At 40.2% G+C, this 21,083-nt stretch overlaps 1 protein-coding gene across 7 annotated transcripts in view; it reads right to left on the bottom strand.

The window, feature by feature from the left end:
• The window catches only part of PARD3B (par-3 family cell polarity regulator beta), a 980,939-nt gene that overhangs the window by 290,867 nt on the left and 668,989 nt on the right, over positions 1–21,083 (bottom strand). The gene's annotated exons all lie outside the window — the stretch shown is intronic.

Raw genomic sequence — 21,083 nt, 5'->3', positions numbered from 1 at the left:
CCTTTTATGTAGAGTTGTGGTAAGATTTAAAATGATAATATGTATTAAATAAATATGCCTATGGGTATATATGCACGTACACAGATATATATGAATTTGACAGTTTCTAGCGGTCTACAGAGATTGTACACGCACACACACACAGGGCATCTAGGATGATGAGTGTTTCTCTCACAATGCCCACCCTAAGCACTCCCCACATTGTAGCTTTTTATTTTTAAGATCTATTTTTTTAGAGAAAGAGAGCTAGAGCTTTGGAGGGGGGAGGGGTAGAGGTAGAGGAAGAGAATCTCAAGCAGACTCCCCGCTGAGCACGGAGACCAAAGCAGGGCTCAATCTCATGACCCTGAGATCATGACCTGAGCCAAAATCAAGAATCGGATACTCAACTGACTGAGCCACCCAGGCATCCCTACATTGTAGTTTTACTATGTCCATGACTATTTTTGTGATTATTGAGTAACATACTATGCATAGAAATCAACATTGAAATGACAGTAATTTTTATGATTAAACACTTTACTCTAGTGGCTATTAATGTATCATGAATGCAATTTATTTAGTCAATAAATAAATAAAGCAAAGCAAGAGAGAAAACAACTTTTCTGTGTCACTGCTCATTGTTCCAAATTGAATTTCTATTTGGGTATCTAGAAAAAGAGCAATTTTTAAATGTAATATATAATTCCAAAAAGAAGAAAATAAAACCCGAGAGAATTTTAGTAATTTGTTTTCTGATATATAATATTTTTCATTGGCACTCTTTGGCCGTGTAGCTGCCCCCCTTCCCCCACGCCGTGACCTTCCTTCCCACCACAGCCAGGCTTCTGGTTGTCTACAGCAGGATGAGGCTATCTAAATGCCAGCAGCACAAAGACTATTTTAAAGAAGGAAGGAATTATATCAGGGCCCTTCTCCACCAGGGCTAACTCTCATGATCCTTTCCAGTTGCAAAGGAAGTTATCACCACGCGGGGGCTACGTTTGCATTTCTGGGCGTAAACTACTTCGCAGTTTTTCAATAGATACAGACTGAGTACATACTAAGGATTATGTACATAAAGTACCTTACTCAAGGCCTCTTTTCCATATGTTCTAAATATGCTAAAAGTCGTCAGAATAATGATAATAATTCTAATAGCTAACATTGCATGACAAGCTTCGTCCCATTCTAAGTGCTTTACCTGTATAACCTTACTATAATCCTGACAGTTATTATTGTTAACCCCATTTTGTAAACGAGGGAACTCACGCACAGAGCAGAGAAATTGCTGGTATAAAATCACACACCCACTGTACGTCAGAGCTGGGAACGTCCTCAGGCCGCCTCACTCCGGCATTTCTGCTCTGTGCTGCCTGAAGATAAACTTGGCCTCTGCCCTCTCCTTGATTAGAGTCGAGCTACTTAAACTGGCCCACAGAGTCCTCATCTGGAGAAGAAGAGCATTTGTCCAGATGAGTGCTGATGAGACCGGCCAAGCAGGCAAACTCCAAAGATCAGATGTCGCTATAATTCTAGTTTCATCATTAACTTACGGGAGACAATTCTGCACTTGGAACAATATGCATGATGACAAAAAACACTGCATTTTATGGGCGACAGTGTATCTTTGATCAACACAAGAGATGAGATTAAGTGAAAAAAAATTACAAGAAATTTCAGGGACAAATTTCAGATGCTACTCGCAAGTCACAAACACCGAGACTGTTACTGCTAAATCCACGAAGAGGCATACTTCTAATACTCTCAGGAAGGAAGGCAAGTGGAAGAAGCAGGAATTGGATAAGATCGTTTCTGACAAGAAAACAAAAGGCAACATAGAGGTTTGGGGTATTGAAGCAACAGTAAAAGCTTTGGAGTTTACAGAAAATATTTTACACCATCAACCCCTAGGGACGTCTGACATGAAGTTTGGTGAAAACAAGAAGATGAAGAACACTATCTGAGAAAGCCTAGTTCCTCTGTCAACAATAGTAACCATCTTTTATTTATTAATTGCCATTCAGGAGATTATATTAGAGTCCAAACTGTAAGTATTCATGTCAACCTTGTGCGATAAATTCTAGGGAACATGAAAGAGAATAAATCATCCAAGATATAAGGCACGCTATCTAAAAGGAGCTCATCTGAAGCCCCGCAAGAAGTCATATTTGAGGAGGAACAAATACATTGTTACTCATCCTAAGCAAACTTAACATTAAGGATTCATGGATTTTGCTGGATTCATAGAGCCGGCAATTAATTCACTTTACAAAAATAAACAGAAGCCACAAATTAGAAGCACCAACTAACGTTGGCCAAAATTACAACCTAGCTATATTGGATGTAGTTCATAGGAAAATTAAAAGCAAAACTGGTTGAGTCCTAGGTTGTAAATGTGAACTCAGGGTTTTTCAGGCTTGGAAAAAATGTTTATATTTATTCCCGGGGAGTCAACAGGATGTAGCCATGGCAGGCTGAAGCGAGAGGAAAACCTGAAATCAAGATGACCTCTGCAAGGATTTGCAGGGGCACCGAACTGAAGTTCTAAATGAAAGAAGACTCTGATGTGGGCTTTGACCAGGGTTCCACATCTCCTCTAGGTGTCCCAGGGCTGCCGACAGAAGGACAAGTTCATGTTACTGGTTGTGCAAGGGATTATTATATTAATTGATGGGGGATCAGCACTAAATTCCAACAAGGCACTTGGAATGAAGTACCCTACCATGTAAAGATTGTACACAGTACAATAAATGGTCCCATTTAATCCCCCTTCCCTTATTCTTATCCTCACCAATTCAAACTTAGGTTGACATTACCTAGAAAATTCTGTAGCTTTTAGAATGGGAAGATTCACTGTCTATTTTTAGCCTAACCATTTACACAAATTATATTTTTTCTAGGCTCCCATTAAAAGTAGAGGTCTCTCTGAAGGGATAATGTAAAGTAATTAATCAAATTCAAAACCTCAGTCACTCTAGCTCATTGAAGTCACCCCAAAATACGATGACTCCTCACATTTCCCTCTGCAGTGGCTGTGGCTGATTTTAAGCAATTGTCTGAGAGAGTGATCTATGAATACCATGTGTTATCAGTCTCAGGGTGGGTGGACTCTGTCCAAATTTGAGCACTGACTTGTCCCATTTTGAGCATCTACAGAACTAATCTTACTACGATTGTTCAATGATTTCCAGGCCAACCTCACTTACTTGCCAATGCCAAGGAATAAATCTTCTTTCAAACTTTATTAGCAAAGCTTTATTTTTTTAACTTATGACTTCTATGTCCAGTGACGTGTTCTCTAAGATCCAGATAAACTCATCTTTCCATCAGACACATGAACTTGACAGACATAAACTTCTTTAAACAAAAGATAGAACAGTTATCCAGGGTGCTAAAAGAGGGATCTTACATGACAAAAATTATTCTCAAGGTCATATGATAAAAATATTCTTAAAGTTTCATGTGCCAAATTTTTCCTTAAAAGCCTCAAAAGGAGATATCACTGATATCACATTTTTTAAAAAGATGTTATAGCACTTTTGAAGATTCATCTGTTCCTAAAGGAAGGAAGGACTGGCTTGGCTGAGTTCCAGAAGCCTTCCCCACAAAGAGTAGAGGGAAATTTCAGGATCATGTCTTGTGGCCCACCAGTCCTCAGACAGATCCACTACTCCCTGTCATCCAGAAAAATACAGTGTTATGAAGAGCATGGACACACACCACAAGACGAAAGATATAAAGGACTAAAGACTTCTCCATGTGAGAAATGGGCATGAAACAGGTGGCTTGAGAGCTACTGTCTACATCAACAGGTGCCATTACAAAACCGATCCTTCACACCCCAAGAAGCCGTTGCCCCTACCTTCTAGATAGAAAGTCCCATGTCAACATATTACAAAACAGAAAGTCCTTCCTGGAAGGTTGTTTGGATGAGGACCCTGGTTTCTCTGATTCAGTCTTGGACTCCTGCCCCATGGCTGCAAACTGCTGTTGGTTCCTTATGGGCAGGTGATTTGAATAATAGAGAACAAAAGTCTAGAGCATTGTTAATAGCAAGTAAGAGGGGAAGATGGGAAACATGCCAACAACCTTCATTCTGCCACTCATTTCCCGAGTTATTAACCCCTCCGTGCTTCAGTTTCCTAATCTGTAAAACGGTAGGACAAGCACGGAAGAGTAACTGCCCAGAGTATACGCTCATGAAGATAATTACTGTCACTAGACTTCTGTGTCACCTCTAAACATCTGAACGAGTGAAGGCCTAGCACAATTCATTTGGTTGCGTCCACCATGGCATTCTTCTTTTTTTTTTTTTTAAGTCATATTTATTTATTTGAGAGAGAGTGTACATGCGTAAGTGTGCGTGAGCAGGGGGAGGGGCTGAGGACGAAGGAGAGAGAAACTCAAGCAGACCGTGCAGAGTGTGGAGCCCCACATGGGGCTTGATCTCACGATTCTGAGATCAGGACTGAGCCCAAACCAAGAGCTGGATGCTTAGCCGACCGCACCGCCCAGATGCCCGTCCACCATTGCATTCTTTTTTTTTTTTTTAAAGATTTTATTTATTTATTCGACAGAGATAGAGACAGCCAGTGAGAGAGGGAACACAAGCAGGGGGAGTGGGAGAGGAAGAAGCAGGCTCCTAGCACAGGAGCCTGATGTGGGGCTCGATCCCATAACACCAGGATCACGCCCTGAGCCGAAGGCAGACACTTAAAGAGTGAGCCACGCAGGCGCCCCCACCATTGCATTCTTAACTACAACCATTCCTTCCGCAAAAAGCTGAAAAGGGCTTCCTGAAGAAATAACATCATTTCTTTTTTATTCAAAAATTGAACTGATTTTTTTAAACAACTCCTCACATTTTTTTTTCTTTTGAAGTAGGGTATATGTACCCATCTGTTCACTGTATATACAGACTATCATTGGGAAGACTGAGAGTGGAGTCTCGGTTGCCCTTTCCTTAAGGCTATAATCATTTAATTAGTCTGAGATTTCATCGGCAATATTTGAACTTCCCGTTCTAGCATTAAAATCTTGCAATAGAAGAATGCCTTAATCCAGAAGCCCAGTAATTGGATCTTTCATTATTGATGAAATTGCTTCCAATACATTCTTATTAGAACATAAGGAATTATTTTGGGGAAGGTATTCACTTTCAGATACGTGGCAAGTTTTTCTCCCAGCTAGAGCTTTATAATTAATAAATACTTATGATAAATTAAGAATAAATAATGTATTAATTTGCACATTTCAATAACATCAATGGCCCTCAAGGCATTTAGTGAAAATTAATTAAGTTAGTGCTCCTCCCTCTAAAATAAAGGAATTGTGCCCAGTAGTAAATTGGGGATCAGAATGATTGCAATGCTATTCAGGGGTCACAGCATGAAACTTAAGAAGGCCGGGAATTCGGCAAGATAGCTTGCTTTCATTACCAATTTGGCATTGCTGTATTATGAGCAATGAACGTGGGCAAATACAATAGAAATGCTTTACTTGCTTCATGGGGAGTTGTGATGTGAAATTAATAGCCTTAAAACTCTTTGAATGAAAAACTATTATAAATTCCAAGTAGGAAGTCACAACACCACTTTATTCTCCAATATATCCTGCTTTGTCTTTCTATTTTAGATTACATTTAACTGAAAATTTTGTATATTTGATTTTTTTTAGTAGTTTCCCTAGAGGCAAAATGTCTTATGTGCTTTAATAGATATCATTGCAAATCCATTAGCCTAGAAAAAAAGTTTCCCATGATATCCAAATGTATAATTTCCCAAATTATGTTATCTGTGTTAACTGTGTCCATAATGGGCCTAATTACCTTCTTGCCTATCTCAGTTTTCCAAATATTGATCATCATTCCAAGCTTATCACTGTGCCCCATTTCCTATTCATTACCATAGGGCATAATGTAATCTGGTTTATACATTATCTGCTGTCATTTGGGTCTCAGTTCTTTTACTGGCAATTTCCAACTTCTCCACGAGCAGAGATTTTTCTTTTAAGTCTCGTAAATCCCAGGGTCTTTTATCATTTCTTGAAATTCATGTCAAATGTTCAATAATGAACTTCTCATTAAGATTCATACATTTGCATAATCTCTCCTACTCTGGCTCCAAACATTGTCTATTTTAAAGTGAAAATATCTAGAGAAAATATGGGAAGATTAGGTGAACAAATACAACACATTGCTTTGATGATGAGTGTGGGCATGGCCCTTCCAAAGTCTTCAAATCTTTGCCCAGTGTTGTTACACAATCTCATTGTTACTAAAAGTTCCTTCTTTTATAAACTGGAAGTTGAAATCTTATGCTCTATTTTGATTCCTTTCCTGGACTCAAATTATGCACAACAAATGGAAAGAACAGTGAACTTACTGTACCAAAAATGTTGTTGTGACACTTATTTTTTCATTTATTGTCTATTTCGTGTGTAAAGAAATGGAGTCTGGTTCAATTTAATGGGTAAATTATTTACTTATGTATGCATTTATCTATTTATTTATTAAAGATTTTATTTATTTATTTGTCAGAGAGAGAGAACACAAGCAGGGGGAGTGGCAGGCAGAGGGAGAGGGAGAAGCAGGCTCCCTGATGAGCAAGGACCCCGATGGAGGACTCGATTCTGAGATCCTGAGATCATGACCTGAGCAGAAGATGCTTAATCGACTGAGCCATTAGTGGGTAAATTATTTAAAAATATGTATATATAACCATATTTCTGGGCAGATTCTGTTAAGGCAACTGAAGAACTCAGACTAACCCATTCCCAAGAGCCGGTGTGTTGTGATCTTTTGCTTTCCCTCTTATCTAGCTTATTAGGAAAACTCCTAGGTAATTAAAAACAACAACAACAACTCACAATCGGCATTCAAGATAATAATGAATTTAAAAATTGGATAAACGGCACTGGTCTCCAAAAGGGAAGATGGCTACTTAAAGGAAACCAAACCAAACCAAACCACTTTTATTATTTAACTGGGGGGGGGGGCTATTTGAGAGTCCAATAAACTGTCTAAAGTAGCAAGCTTTTCCACCTGTGAAACAGGATCAATAGGATCGATAAATGCCACCTATCATTTTCTTTGTCCTGTTGACTTGGCATCCTCAGCGCAGGGAAGCACCACGTAAATATTTGTTGTAGGGATAAATGAAGGTGAAGGTCAGGGGTGGTTACAGCACGCAGATGCCCCTCTTCTCCAGGGCCATGAGGCGGAACCAAATTTTATCAAGAGAAACATACCTCAGTTGCTTCACTTCCTCAAGCGCTCACACAGTGTCTTGTTCTTTGTTAATACAGCTCTTACATTCTTTGGCGTCACTTTCAAGGGCTTAATCATTTCTGCCCTATCCAAAATTATTCATTTATCTTCTCAATGTTTTGCCTTTTTACAGTAGTCATGCCTTTTGCTTAACTTCTTTGTAATATTAACCTTTTCTGCCATTTCTACCTCCTTGAGTGCACTTTAGTCTTGTTTTGACCCACTGCCAAGAACACCCCTATTTGTCTTCCAGCTCCTTCTTGTATCCCCCGGGAACAGGCTTTCACTCTGAACACAAACTACTTCTGTGATTCTACTCGCCACCCCACCCTTTCCTTTTACCGTTTACTCTTTGTGTGGCCGGCTTCAACGGCACATCTTTTTTCTGCTGTTGATTGTTGAGTGGTTTATGCCCTATGTAGTTGTATACAGTACTCTCAAAATAAAGTATAACATAGGGAATTCTAATAAGTCTCTTTAAAACCATTAGCATAACTAAAAGGTGAAACTGATGGATTTCTTGGATGAAGACACGCAAAGATGTTCTTACATGATGTTATGTAAATTGAGTACCTGTATTTTTTAGGGTCAAACATTATTTTTGCACTTTTGCTTTACCATTTTCTCCTCTTTTGATGGCTGATGGTACTTAAAAAAAAAAACACTTCAAATTCTCAGTTACTAAGTTATTTATAGAACTGATAAAAAGTGTGTTTTTCAGTTTGGTGTGAATATGAATAACAATCTCTCTATGGATATATTTTAAGCAAGATTTCAATCTAATGTTAAAGTGTCAAGCCAAAATTAAGTCACTATCAAGGAGTGTTTATTGAGTATGTTTTATGGCTCAGAACTGTGCTTGGTCCTAAAGGTAACAGAGGATAAGTATAATAGTAACTAACACTTCCTCGTTGCTTTATAATTTACAAAGTTCATTCCTATACAACATGAGATCATATCATACACCACTGATCTTATCCAAATTCACTTGTACATTCATGTCCAGAGAGAGCTCAAATGAAGAAGAAGGGTGTAAGGGCAGGACAAAATAAACTTATATAATGGGAGTAATTTCACTCACCATCCATCTCAGTGAGAGTAGGCTCTAGAATGAATGCATCTCAGAGGGCGGGTGTTTGGAGAAATGAACTGTTTTCTGTGAATCTCTGCTTTTACTTTTTACCCTGGGTAAACATTATATTATTTTTTATTGAGATACAATTCATACATAATATTGTGGAAGCTTAAGGGGTGCAAATGATGACTTGATACACATATATATTGTCAAATGATTACCACAAGAGGGTTAGTTATCACCTCACATAATTACCATTTTTTGGTGTGTGTGGTGAGAACATTTAAGATCTACTCTCCTAGCAACTTTCAACTATATACTACAGAATCCTTAACCATAGTTTCCATGCTGCACTTAGATTCCCAGAACTTAATCATCTTATAATTGGAAGTTTGTACCCTTTGACCAACGTTCCCCATGTCCCCCATCACTAGGGTCCTGGCAACCACCATTCTGTTCTCTGTTTCTATGAATTTAGCTTTTTACTATTCCACATATAAGTGTGATCATATAATATTTGCCTTTCTCTGACTTATTTTAACTTAGCATAATACCCTCAAGGTCCATCCATGTTGTTGAAAATAGCAGGATTTCCATCTATTTTACGGATGGATAATATTCCCGTGTGTATTTACACTGCATTTTCTTTATCTGTTCATTCACTGATGGTCACCTGGGTTGTTTCCATGTGTTGGCCATTGTGAATAATGCTGCAATGAACACAGGTGTGTAGATACCTCTTCAAAATAGTGATTTCATTTCCTTCAGATAGATACCATAAGTGGGATTGCTGGATCATACAGTAGCTCTATTTTTAATTTTTTGAAGAACCTCCGTACCGTTTCCCATAGTGGCTGTACCAATTCACATTCCCACCAACAGTGCACAAGGGTTGCCTTTTTCCCACATCCTTGCTAACACCTGTTATCTCTTGTTTTGCTAACAGCCACCATAACAGGTATGAGGTGATGATGGTCTCTGCTTGCTGCTTATGCCATGAGCTGCTTCTGTCATGAGGGAGGGTCATTCTTGAGTTTCAAGATTTCTATCTTCTATGGGTCCCCATGCTTAAACCCAAGTCAATCACTTCAACTGATGCTTGATTGAAGAAACTGCAGATAATTTTGAATTCCGTACTTTAAGGTGAATTTGGGCAACTTTCAATAATATTTTAGGATTTCCCTTTCCCTGATGACTTGAGAACCATTCTTGAGAGGTGATACCTCAGTACTGTATCTCATGTAAATCTCAGAACAACCACTCAACTTAATTCTCTTCCAATTCCTTTTAAAATTCCCTGAGTTTACCAACAAAGAAATGTTGGCCTTCTGACTTGGCAAAGCCACTCGGATGCTCTGTAAGGCTTTCTTTACTTTGACAACCCAGGAATTAAGCTCTTCCCACTTTTCTGAAGCCCTGGAAAGAAAAGATAAGGTACCTACTTTCCTCTAAGATGTTATAATCCATGTGCTGAGCAAAGATGGACACACACAAAGTGATAACACCAGATAATGAATGGGAGTTCCTTCCCATTTATGAGGGAATATATCCATCTAGGATAAATAGAGATCCCCAAACTTTAGAAAATAAACATGTTTGACTCCTGGCTTCCTCAGGAGTGGTATTTCCAATGGGCGCCATGTTATCTCTTCACTTGACTAATTAACTGCTTTCTCAGCCTCCAGTAATAACTTAATCTTTAGAGCAATAGCTATAACAAGCACAGGTTCTGGCATCAGACCACTTAGGTTCATTTCCCAGTCCCATCCTATACTCATTGTGCTACCTTTGATGCCCTCCCCCCTCTGTGACTCAATTTCCTCTTTTGTAAATTTTGTAATTTGTAAATTTCTTACAAATTTTACAATTTGTTATGATGACAAATTTGTAAAATTTGTAAAACAGAGATAATGATCGCACCTTCTACGCAGGGTAGTTGGGGGATTATCTGATACAGAGCTGATACACGACGCCTGGCACGTGTAAGTATGCAGTAAACATTAGTTTGTACCATATGTCTTCTTTTATGAGCAATGTTTACACTCATTAGGAGGATTTCTTTCCAACCAACAGAATGCCAAGAGGATTTCTGTTTCCATAGCCATATATCATGGGCCTGGGCACCATTAGCTTTGGCTTTTCACTCTTTATTCAAAACTAATTATTTTTTGTATTGTTTAAGACTTTTCATCACTTTTCAAATCATCTTCTATACCCTTCACTTCTTTCAGTAGCCCAAAAGCCTTGTTTCTTACAGAGGTGTTTTCCATAAAGAAACCAAATGCTAAAATCACTCGATGGGAATACCCATGTCTGGGACAAGTAAAGAGCTGGGTGACTCTTCTCCCTCAGACCAACCCATTACACCATCAACAAAATGACAAACCAGGCAGCGCCATAGACTTTTGGGGTCACGGAGCAATAGACAATGCTGAAGACTACAGAGCCAAGTATGCTGACATATAGCACAGTTCTGGGCTGAAGCAGTGTGGACACTTGAAAAGTCCAGAGGAGACAAAGCACCTTGATCCTCAGTCACTGGATAAGGCTACATGAATAAAGCAGGGCTTGTCCTTGAAGATGGATCAGAAACAGGCAGGAAAAGTAGGAGGTGAGCAGGTGCTCCACAAAGGAGTTAAAGCATGAGGAAAAACCTGGCACGTCTATTCAGTAGTGGGGATATAGGATGGATGGAGTGATTGGTAAGGGAAAGCGACTTATTGGGGATTGGTGGGAAATAAATATGGGTAAAGGAAGATATGAAGGGCCTCAAAATCTGGCTGAAAATGTGAGACTGCAGCAGGGGGCAATGGGAATCCTTTAAAAGTTTTTCACCAGCACGATGGCTTGGTAATATAGGTATTCTGAGAAAAGAGAACATGGAAGAAATATATAGGATAAATTAAGAAGAAGAAAAACTGCTGTATTATATGGTAATGGAACTCACTGCAAATGAAATATCTTGGTCTTTACTTTCTTCCTTTTAACAATTCCAACTTCAGGCTTTTGTGAAACGATTTCTTCTAAAACATTTTTAGTGAGGTTAGTAATCTTTCCTTACAGTGAATGGAGTTACTTGCCCTAGACATTTCTCTGACCAACTGGGAAAGGCTGAAGAAACATGGTCTAGTCTACTTGGGAGGCAAGAGGTGCTCCAGGATGTGATCTGTGAATGGGTAGGACAGGGGCACTGCCTACTCCCCTTAAGCTTCCTCCTGGCATGGCTAAGCTGTGACTGCCACGGCCAGTCCCGATGCTATCTCCTCTTAAGCACGCTTCATTATATTTTGTAATATATAATGATTAATGGGCAGTAAAACTAATAACATGGGGGCACACAAAATAAATGAGGTGGCAAATATGAAAAGGAAGTCCCACTTAATGTTGTTGTGAAATCTGACAACATGCTGGAATTTCCCTATAACTCAGCCTGAAGAGCCCCTGCCAGCAGGAAACAAGGTTACAAGAAGGTGGCATTTCCATTAATAACTCCCCCTCGGGGAAGTCTATGATCAATCTTTCTTGTACTGAAATTCTTGCCGGATTGTAGTGAAATTTCAGAGCTCGTGGAGATACTGCTGTATTTCATCCCAGGGAAGCTCATGGAGGAACGGGAAGAACATCACAACTTGCCTGCTATCCTGATCTGCCCCTTATATCTACCCCTGGTATTGACATTCATTTTTTCCCTATCTAATGTTTGCCATTCCAGATGGAATGAGTATCCTGTTTTTTGTTTTTTTGTTTTTTTTTGAGGGGGGGTTACTATGCTTCCCCCACTTTCACCCAGAAGACTGCCTATGACCCGGGCATAACTGATGAGTAAATTTCATCCCTCTGGTTGGTTTGGGGGATAGGCTGTTGGTCCACACAGGGCTAATTAGAACTAACCTTGGTAGAGTGACCAGGAAAAAGTCATCTTTGCTACTGGGGCTACTGGGAGAGTAAGCCTGGAGCTGCTGATCGCCATCTTGCTTTTCTATGAAAATGAAGTCCAAGGAGAGGACCCGGAACTGTGAGAAAGAGCATTGTTGACACCGAGACCCTAGGTCCAGCCTTGTCTTTATGCAGATGCTACTCTGAATTTTTCAGTTGCCCGAGTCAATGGATTATCTCCTTCACCAAAGCCTGTTTGAAATCGGTATTTTCAATTGTCACCTAAAGATTTAACTTAACGCCCTATTCTCTAATGTTTCATCTATACACCAGCCCACCAGTTGTTGCTCTTCAGGTCGGACAGATACCCGAGCAACAGGAAAGGTTGTTCCTTGGCTATAATGGTGAAGAGATCATAAGTGCAGAGCTGATCAGAGCAGTGAGAACGGCCTCTGCTGCGGGCATGCTCTAGTCTGTTACTGGTTGGGTTCTATGAGAGATAAATTCTCCAACAGAGAAGACTGTATCAAACTGATCTTCTCATCTTGGCCCCTGACTCCTCTGTGAAGAGGGGACCATTTGCCAGATCCTTTCTAATAACTAGACATACAACTAATTGCTACACACTTTGGAATAAAAGAATGGCTTTTGAAAACTGAATAAAATGAATTATTGCTATGGTTAACCAAGGGTTCAAACACCCTATCTATGATTACACTAATTAAATACATTGCTTTGGATTGTAAAGTTCCGAGTAAACCTAATATCACTCATAAGGGCCTGTTCTTCCTGTGGCATTCCCATGGCTACTCAACAGAGGCCTCACATATGGGAGGAGGTGTCTGTTTCTGCAGGAGGGTTTTGTTGTATTGAGCATGTTCCTTTCACACTTCTCTTTAATAAAATCTCTAAATAAATGTGAATCCCAGACTTATCTGTAAAAACCAAGGAAATGACAGGCTAATGATACACATTTTTAAATAAGAAGCATCTTTTTAAAAATTTTTAAGAGAGGGAGAGAGAGAGAAAAAGAACACAGGGTGGCAGGGCGAGAGGGAGAGAGAGAATCTTAAGCAGACTCCATGCCCAGTGTAGAGCCCGACATAGGGCATCCGCAAACAAAGTGGAATATGGCAAGATGTAGAGTGGGGGATAGGAGTCAGGGGCGAAAAGGAAGACCCTGAGCTGAAACAGACCTCTGGACAGACTGAGAGATGGTCCTAGAGACAGAGCAGGAAAGAGGGGAGAGCAAAGGCCTGATGAGTGGGGGCAAGCCCACCAATTTGTCCACTGGGGAGTGTTCACGTGGGGCGGGAGGCACACAGAGGTGAAGATGGGCAGAGAGGATGGAGAAAGAGCGACGACCACTCTAGAAGCCAGATGACCAGGTGCATGATTGATCCCACCAGCAATATGAGACCTCTGAAGTCTGCCACTCTGTGTCCAAACACAGTCACTCAAATACACATGCCTATTTCTGGAGACAATAACCAAGGCAGTGGCTTTCTAATTGTACCGTGCAGTAGGTGGGACTCAGTTGCCCCACATGCATGTGACCTTAGGACCTAAAATTGGGATGGATTTTTTTGTTTTGGCTCAACAACAATAACAGCAAAGCTGAGCTTTATTTAGAACTTACTACGTGACAGGTTCTGTGCCACGTGCTCGTGATCTCTGGGTAGCCCAAGAAAAGCTTATCATCATTCGCCTTTTATAGAAATCAGCCTCCCAGAACAGAAGCCCCGGCTCTGCCCTGAACATTGCAAAGCCCTATTTTACTTTTGATAGCTAATTATAATAAAAACACAAAAACATACGGCTTTTCTAAAAAGTATTTGTATCAAAAAAGAAAGGAGTATTGGGTTCACTGCTGATGCTCCCCCACAAAAAAAGAGCTACTTTTGTTCTTTTAATATCAACTTCTGAGCAAACCAAATGTCATATGTTATTTTCCCTGCCTGTTCTGGGTAAGAATTTAGAAAGGAGCTGTGATGCATCATTAAATAGTTTTTGCCATCATCTTATGACTGAGTTATTGGCACTAGGTACAGCCGTGGGGGGAAAAATAAATGTTTATGATGATTTAAAAGACCAATTATAAGCCTTTGCTTTATTCCTTACTCAGCATCCTGCACGGCATGTAAAACAGCAATGTAAAAAACATACTACATTTGATTTTAGCTGAGCAGAATGTCAGTTTTCAGTTACACTTAAAGAATAAAAAACATTAGGATACCATTAACAGTTTCAGAGTAATGGAGGCAAAGTGAGACTGTTTTCTATTGTTATTATTACTGCCATTAATGGGTCCATTCCAAGGGAGAAATGCATTCCAAGGGAGAAAAGCTGGGGACAAGCCATACACTTTCAATAGAGCATTAACTCTTTCAGGTCAAAAGGGGGCCCATTCAGTGGACTGCACCAGGCTGTTACTGAATGATACCCTGGTGGCCTTGAAGAATTTATCTCTTGTCTAAAGAGTCTCGCTCACACATTTCTATTTTCTGTCTTCGAGTCCAACAAATATTCCAGTAAGAGAAAAGGTTAATTTGCAGATAATTATTTAGGGAGAGAGGGAATATTTTTTAAAGTAGAAAAACAAAAACAACCTGTCACAATGCATCAGTCACTGTGTGCAAATCTGGAAAAGGATAATGAGCCTCGTGAAGTAACAGAATGAAGATGAAAAATTAGAGGTGCAAGATGGAACGATTTTCTTTCAAGGGAAGTACCTGGTGAAATAATTTTTTTCCCATTGTTCATTTCACGCGATTTATATGTGACTAAGTACAGCTAATCCTGTCTCCTTCCAAAAGTTAATGTCAGCTACTAGAATAATCTGCTTTCTTGATTTAATTGCATAGTTTAACCTCTGACATAACCTTTTAATTCACACCATGACAGCCAACCTGGCAGAAAGTTTTTCTAGAAATCTGAGTAACTTCCCCAAGGTAACAACTACTTTCCCTTTTGTGGGGGGAGGGGGTAATATTCTGCCCAAGAACTTCAAATCCGCCCTGGCTGCTCTGGCTGTAGAGGTGGCTGTCTTATTGCAGGGAAGGGGGACATTTACTGGGATACCTAGTATGGTAAGAGTTTTATGCACAACAGTGTCGGTACACTTATCATTACTGAACCAGACACTTAAAGATAGCTAAGACAGTAAGTTTTATGTTATGTATGTTTTACTACAACTAAAATCTCTTTGTTAAAGTTGGTTCTTTTTAAAAGCACGGTTACTAAAAAGGGGTAGGATATAGAACACTGATCAGATGATATTTTGGTTAATAAAAGTATGTAGTTCCACCTTGATTCAAATAAGGTTGTAAGAAAAAAAACACACTGTAAACATTTAAACATTTTGCTGCTGTTTAGTGCAGTGAACTGAATTTGGGGAACCGAATTAACAAGAATACTTGGCTTCTTAAAATGCTAGGTCAGGGGCACCTGGGTGGCTCAGTCGGTTGAGCATTTGCCTTAAGCTCAGGTCATGACCCCAGGGTCCTGGGATCCAGCCCCGCATTGGGCTCCCTGCCCAGGGGGGAGACTGCTTCTTCCTCTCCCTCTGCCTGCCGCTCTGCCTACTTGTGCTCTCTTGCTCTCTGTCAAGTAAATAAATAAAATCTGTTTTAAAAAATGCTAGGACAGAAGTCTTTGGCTACAGTAGTATAAGGACTCACATGCTCTGAAGGCTCTGATTTTAAGTGAAGACCAAACAATGATTCGGGCAGTGTGGAGCCAATGGATGGTAGGCAATTTTTAAACTGAAAGGTGGTAAAATTCTGATGCTGTTTTTAACAGTGATTTTTCCCCCAAATTATTAAGAATGTTTCTCCTGTTCCAGCAATTTACGAATCACGATTTAGGGAAGAAACTTAATTTTAATAGCAAGAAATTTAAATATGTCTTGTTTTTCTTATTCAAGTCACTGAGATATTCAAAGAGGAGACAAATATTAAGGGTTATGTTTGAAGTGTCATTTGAAATGCTGGGACAGAAGTCTCTGGCCACAGGTAGTACAAGGATTCTTCAGTAGGCTATCACCAAGAGAGGAAGAAAGAGATTAACAAGGTGAACTAACAAACCAAGTCCAAACACATGCCATTTTGGATTAAATTCCTCTGCAAAGAATTATAAAGATGGGGGTGGAATCTCCTTATTCAATATTTCTCTTTGGCTAGTAGGCATTTTTATTTGAATTATTTCAATATGAGTTTTTTTTCTCTTCGTAGCTTGGATTTTTTTTCCTATGGTGAAATGATAATTCTTTGCTTATATAACCTCACTAATGCTGTATCAGAATTTTGCTGCATGATCAAATAAAAGGAGGTCTAGAGGTTGAGAAAAGAAAATTTGTTTAAACAAACATCTTGATAATTAGAAAACTGATGGGAAATTCTCTGCTTTTCTGCAAAGAAAACCAAAGCTACGGATGTGAGATGTACATAAGTAAAAAGCTGGAAGCCACACAAGTACAATGTTTCCTTCTGTCCTCAACTCTAGATACAAGGCATTCTCATCCACTGATACATTTCAGGGCTACCCTTGTGTATTTCTTTCTCTTCATTTTTTATTAAAAATTAGGCCCTTTCAAGTGTATACACTTGGCCAGGAGGTGCATTACTGGGCTATTTTAAGATGAAATGGTTTTGATTTGCTGATCGACCCAAAACAGTTCCCCACCCTCAGAGGACAGTCATGCTACCTTCAAAGAGTTAAGCACTGATATTCCAGAAAAACTCTCCCCGGATCGTGTTCAAATCTGTCAATGATCGGAAGCATATATTTTCCTAGCTTAGGAGGAGAAGGAGATTTCTCGGTTTGTCATCAATCCAGAGAGAAAGGTTGTGCCTGGGACCTTCGGACTTGCCTAACACTGGTCTCTGGAATTGGTTTCTGGCTCATCCTGCTCTTTGGTTGCCTGGCACTCTGTCCCTCTCTTTCAAATAGTGTTCAGTATCCGAGATGCCAAAGTAAATGTTTATTTAACGTGATCAACCCAAATCCTTTTCTCCTTCGGCCTGCCCCTGCTTTCATGCACCTGTCTGCTATCGCATCGTGGAATTCTATACCCCTGAAATGTTTATGACTTCATTTTATAGCTGCCTTTGCCCCTCCCTACCAGTAGAGCAGCCACTCTAATTTAAGAAGCCCTAAATATTGTTGCCATGGGTGACACAAGAGCATCAAGAATGGTGGAGCTCAACTAATAAAAAGGCTTTCACAGCATTTCAGCCTTTGCTCATAAGTAAAGTTAAAATTTACGGCTTTTAAAATACTGGATCTGGAAGAGGTCAGGTTAAACGGCTGCTAGTAATAAAAGGAATCAATACACCACAGCATCTTGAAACAGCCAGCAAACTAAATAAACACTCCATCCAAATCCACTTGGCCCTGAATTAAAAGAACATAAAATACTGTATTTATTTGGTTTGTTCCCCATCCATCAAAAGCTTGCTTCTCTAGGTCTCAACAAATTCTACCCAAGAAAAGTATCAAATGTTTGTTAGCCAAATGGCAATTATAGAACATGTCAAGGCTTTGGGTAATTAACTAAGTGTTAACTTTTTATCAGGGAAGCACTTGTAGATGAGTTTACTACAAACACACAAATAAGACAAACAGCCTGGCCTGAAAAGACAACAGACTTTCTGATCCTTATTTACAAAACTGACATGGGAATTTGATATCCTCTGAGAACCAAAGCCTTCCTCCAGGAAAAAAGAAAAGGAAAAAAAAAAACTGCCTTCTCAATAGTTCTTTTCTCTCATGTTGAACGCTGAAATTTAATCTAGATTTTTGAATGAAAATTAAACCATTTGTAATAAGGAACAAAATCACAAGTCTGAAAACCAAGGACAATGGTAAATTACCTTGGGAAGAGAAAAATTAGTGAATTTTGAAAGCAGGGCAAGTAAAGGGTACCTCTTTGATGATTTTTTTTTTTTCTGCTACAGATTATTCAAGGCACAAACATACCATCTGCTTTTCTTTGGTGACAAATAGTCTAATAATCTGTTAATGTTATTTTTCTGTTCAAAAGTTCATGCATGGGGAAAAGCAGTAGTGACTGTATTTTGTCCTAAAGCCATTTTTTTTTTCCTCTGGAAGGTATTATATGAAAGCTGTTTATGTCAGAGAAAGGCTACTGCTATTCATCCCTTCAGACAGAAGAAATCCTGACACAAAGGGACTCTTTTACCCTTCTCTAATAACTTATGGTTTAATATTTTAAATGTATTTTTGCTTTTCATGGTTCAGCACAAAGTATGACTCTGGAATGAAAAGAAGTGATAACAATTTAAAGACATCACAGGTAAAATAGTGATACTTCTTTTTTGGTAGCTTCTGCCCATATTTAAATAGGCTCCCTGCTGGGAATAATCTTGGATTTCAGAAACCCAGCTTTATGGTCAGAAACACTGGAGAACTTACTTTCCAGAATGTGCTTCTCTTTGGTCTGGTTTGACCCTATTACAAAACGAGAAATGTTCTCTAAGTGGGGGTTCATTTTAGGGAAGTGATGTCCTTTCACAGACATGGGACTAGCTGAGCCCCTGAAAACTGCTCTCCTTGTCTGAGAGGTCCTGCGAACTGTGAAGGGACTCAGAGGCAGCTTTTCAGGGCTTCAGAAGAAGACTTTAAAACTAGGCTGAGGTCATTTTAAGGTCTAAACTTCAAAAACATATAAAAGCAGTGATTTAAGAAGAAATTTGCCGAAGGATGGACATCCATTTAGCTTTCCCTTTAGACAATCTGATGTTTTAATAATGCCCTTGTGAAATTATGGGAAATATAAGTAATTAAAAAAAAAAAAAAGAAATCGGAAAAAAACCCCCAAAAAACCCCAACCCTGAACATAGGGAAGAATCTAACAAGAAAAGATGGTGATAGAGGAACTATATGAATAGGACAAGTCCTCCTTGGGGTGAGCTATAACGTTAGTGGTGGTGAGAACGGCAGAAACACTGGTGAGGCATGGTCCCAGCACACAACATAGAGGCTATGGTAGGAAATCTAAGTGAAACATTCTGAAGAGTAAAGAATTCTGACACGAAGCTTGTATTGAAGGTGGAAGGAGAGAATGCACTAGCAACAAGAGCGCTTATGTGGCGTTCTTTTGAAAGGCAATTTTGGGGGAAAGTTCGTGCTAACTAAGGGAATTGTAGAGTTGGAGAACTTTTACAAAGTTCAGTCGCCTCCTGAAGTTCAGATTCAGACTTGAATTTAAGTTTCTTAGGAAATTACGTGGCCACCATTTTTCATTCTCACAGTGACAGAGGGCTTACAGAGAAATGAAATGCATTCGTTTATCATGAAGGAGTCGCACTCAGCCTCCCGGGGGCCCTGCCGTTGTTTTATTCATTTCTCATTAAGTCCCCAAAGCCTCTCCCACAGCAGTTGACACAGAACTTTCCCTAACATCAAGTCTCCTGTTTCTATCTATGTCCCCTCATTCTCAGGAAACAAAAACCGAATCCTCTAGCTTTCTCCTTTGTCACCCTCTGAAATGGTCTCTGTCCTGCCTGCATCCTGCCTCCATCCAGCCTCCATCCTGCCTCCTGAGCCTCATGTCCATGAAAGAGTGACCTCTCTCCCTTCTGAGCCTGTCAGCTCTCCTGGTTCTCTCCATCCATCAGGGTCTACAAATTCCTTCTCCTCACTGAAATCCTCTCTTGGGTCTCCCCTATTCAAAAGACCCTGCTGGTCTGGTCTTCTAACTTCTACCCTTCCTCTTCTTTTCATGCCCGGTGGGGCGCACCTGGGGGAGTCAACTTTCCCCTTGGTCCCTGTACCCTCTGCCATCTGGCTTCCAGTTCCAATGCTTCCCCATGCTCCAAGGTCACCAATTACCTCTTAATTGCCAGAACCAATAAACTTCTCTCCAGCCTTATTCTGTTTGATCTCCCCGCAGCGCTCCACACTCTCCTTAACCCCTTCTGGATGAAACCCTATCCTCCCGCTGCGTCCAGGCATCCAGGCCCTGTGCTACCTGGTTCTTCTCCCAGTATGTCCATTCCTTGTCAGGCTCCGTTACTGGTGCCCTTTCTTCCCCTTCTCCCCAAATGCGGGCCTGCTCCAAGATTTAACCCTTGGCTCAAGGCTGTCTTTATTTATTCGTGTTCTCCCTCTGGGCATCTGTTTCCAGGATTTCTGATGACTTGATCAAATTACCCTGCCAGGCTCCCCCCTGCTTTTGGGGAGAAAGCTCTAACTACTTAGGATGGATTGCAAAGCACTTCATGATCTGCCTCTCCCCCACATCTCACCTGGCCTCTCTTCTCCTCCCTTTGTTTTCCCCGTGTATTCCAACTTACAGCCATTTTGAACTTACTGCTGCGCTTCCGTATGCCAGCTTCCTCCTTTTCCTTTGGGACTTTGCACATGCCCTGCCCCCCTTCAGGACTCTCTTCTCTCCTCTCCTGCCAGCTCTTCGTCAACCTCACTTTCTTAGATACCACTTCTACCGGGAAGCCTTCCCCAACCACCTTTATGTCAAAAAAGAAAGGAGGGAGAGGACAGTGGTCAGGCTCCTCATTTCTGTTCCCATGTCATAACTAGAATTTACTGAGTGCTAAGCATTACTTTAAGCACAATTCAGTTTTCACAAGATTAATCCTCACCTCAACTCTTGAACTCAGGCGCTCTCATTACTGTCACTTATATAGGGGGAAACTTAGGCAGAGAGGTTAGTATCTTGTCCAAGGTCACACAGCCAGTAAGCAGCAGAGCTGGGATTTGAACTTAAGGACTCTGTCTCCAGGTTCAGTGACCTAGATAACACCACTCTGTATACTGTGTATATATCTGTTTTTCTTATTAAACTCTAAGCTCTTTGAAGACAGGGACAAGTCATGGTCACCTTGGTATCAATGCCCAGCA

Source organism: Ursus arctos, unplaced genomic scaffold (assembly GCF_023065955.2).
Source record: "Ursus arctos isolate Adak ecotype North America unplaced genomic scaffold, UrsArc2.0 scaffold_1, whole genome shotgun sequence".
Classification (NCBI taxonomy): domain Eukaryota; kingdom Metazoa; phylum Chordata; class Mammalia; order Carnivora; family Ursidae; genus Ursus; species Ursus arctos.
The sequence above is the reverse complement of the archived record's forward strand: the minus strand, read 5'-3'. Positions and strand labels throughout refer to the sequence as shown.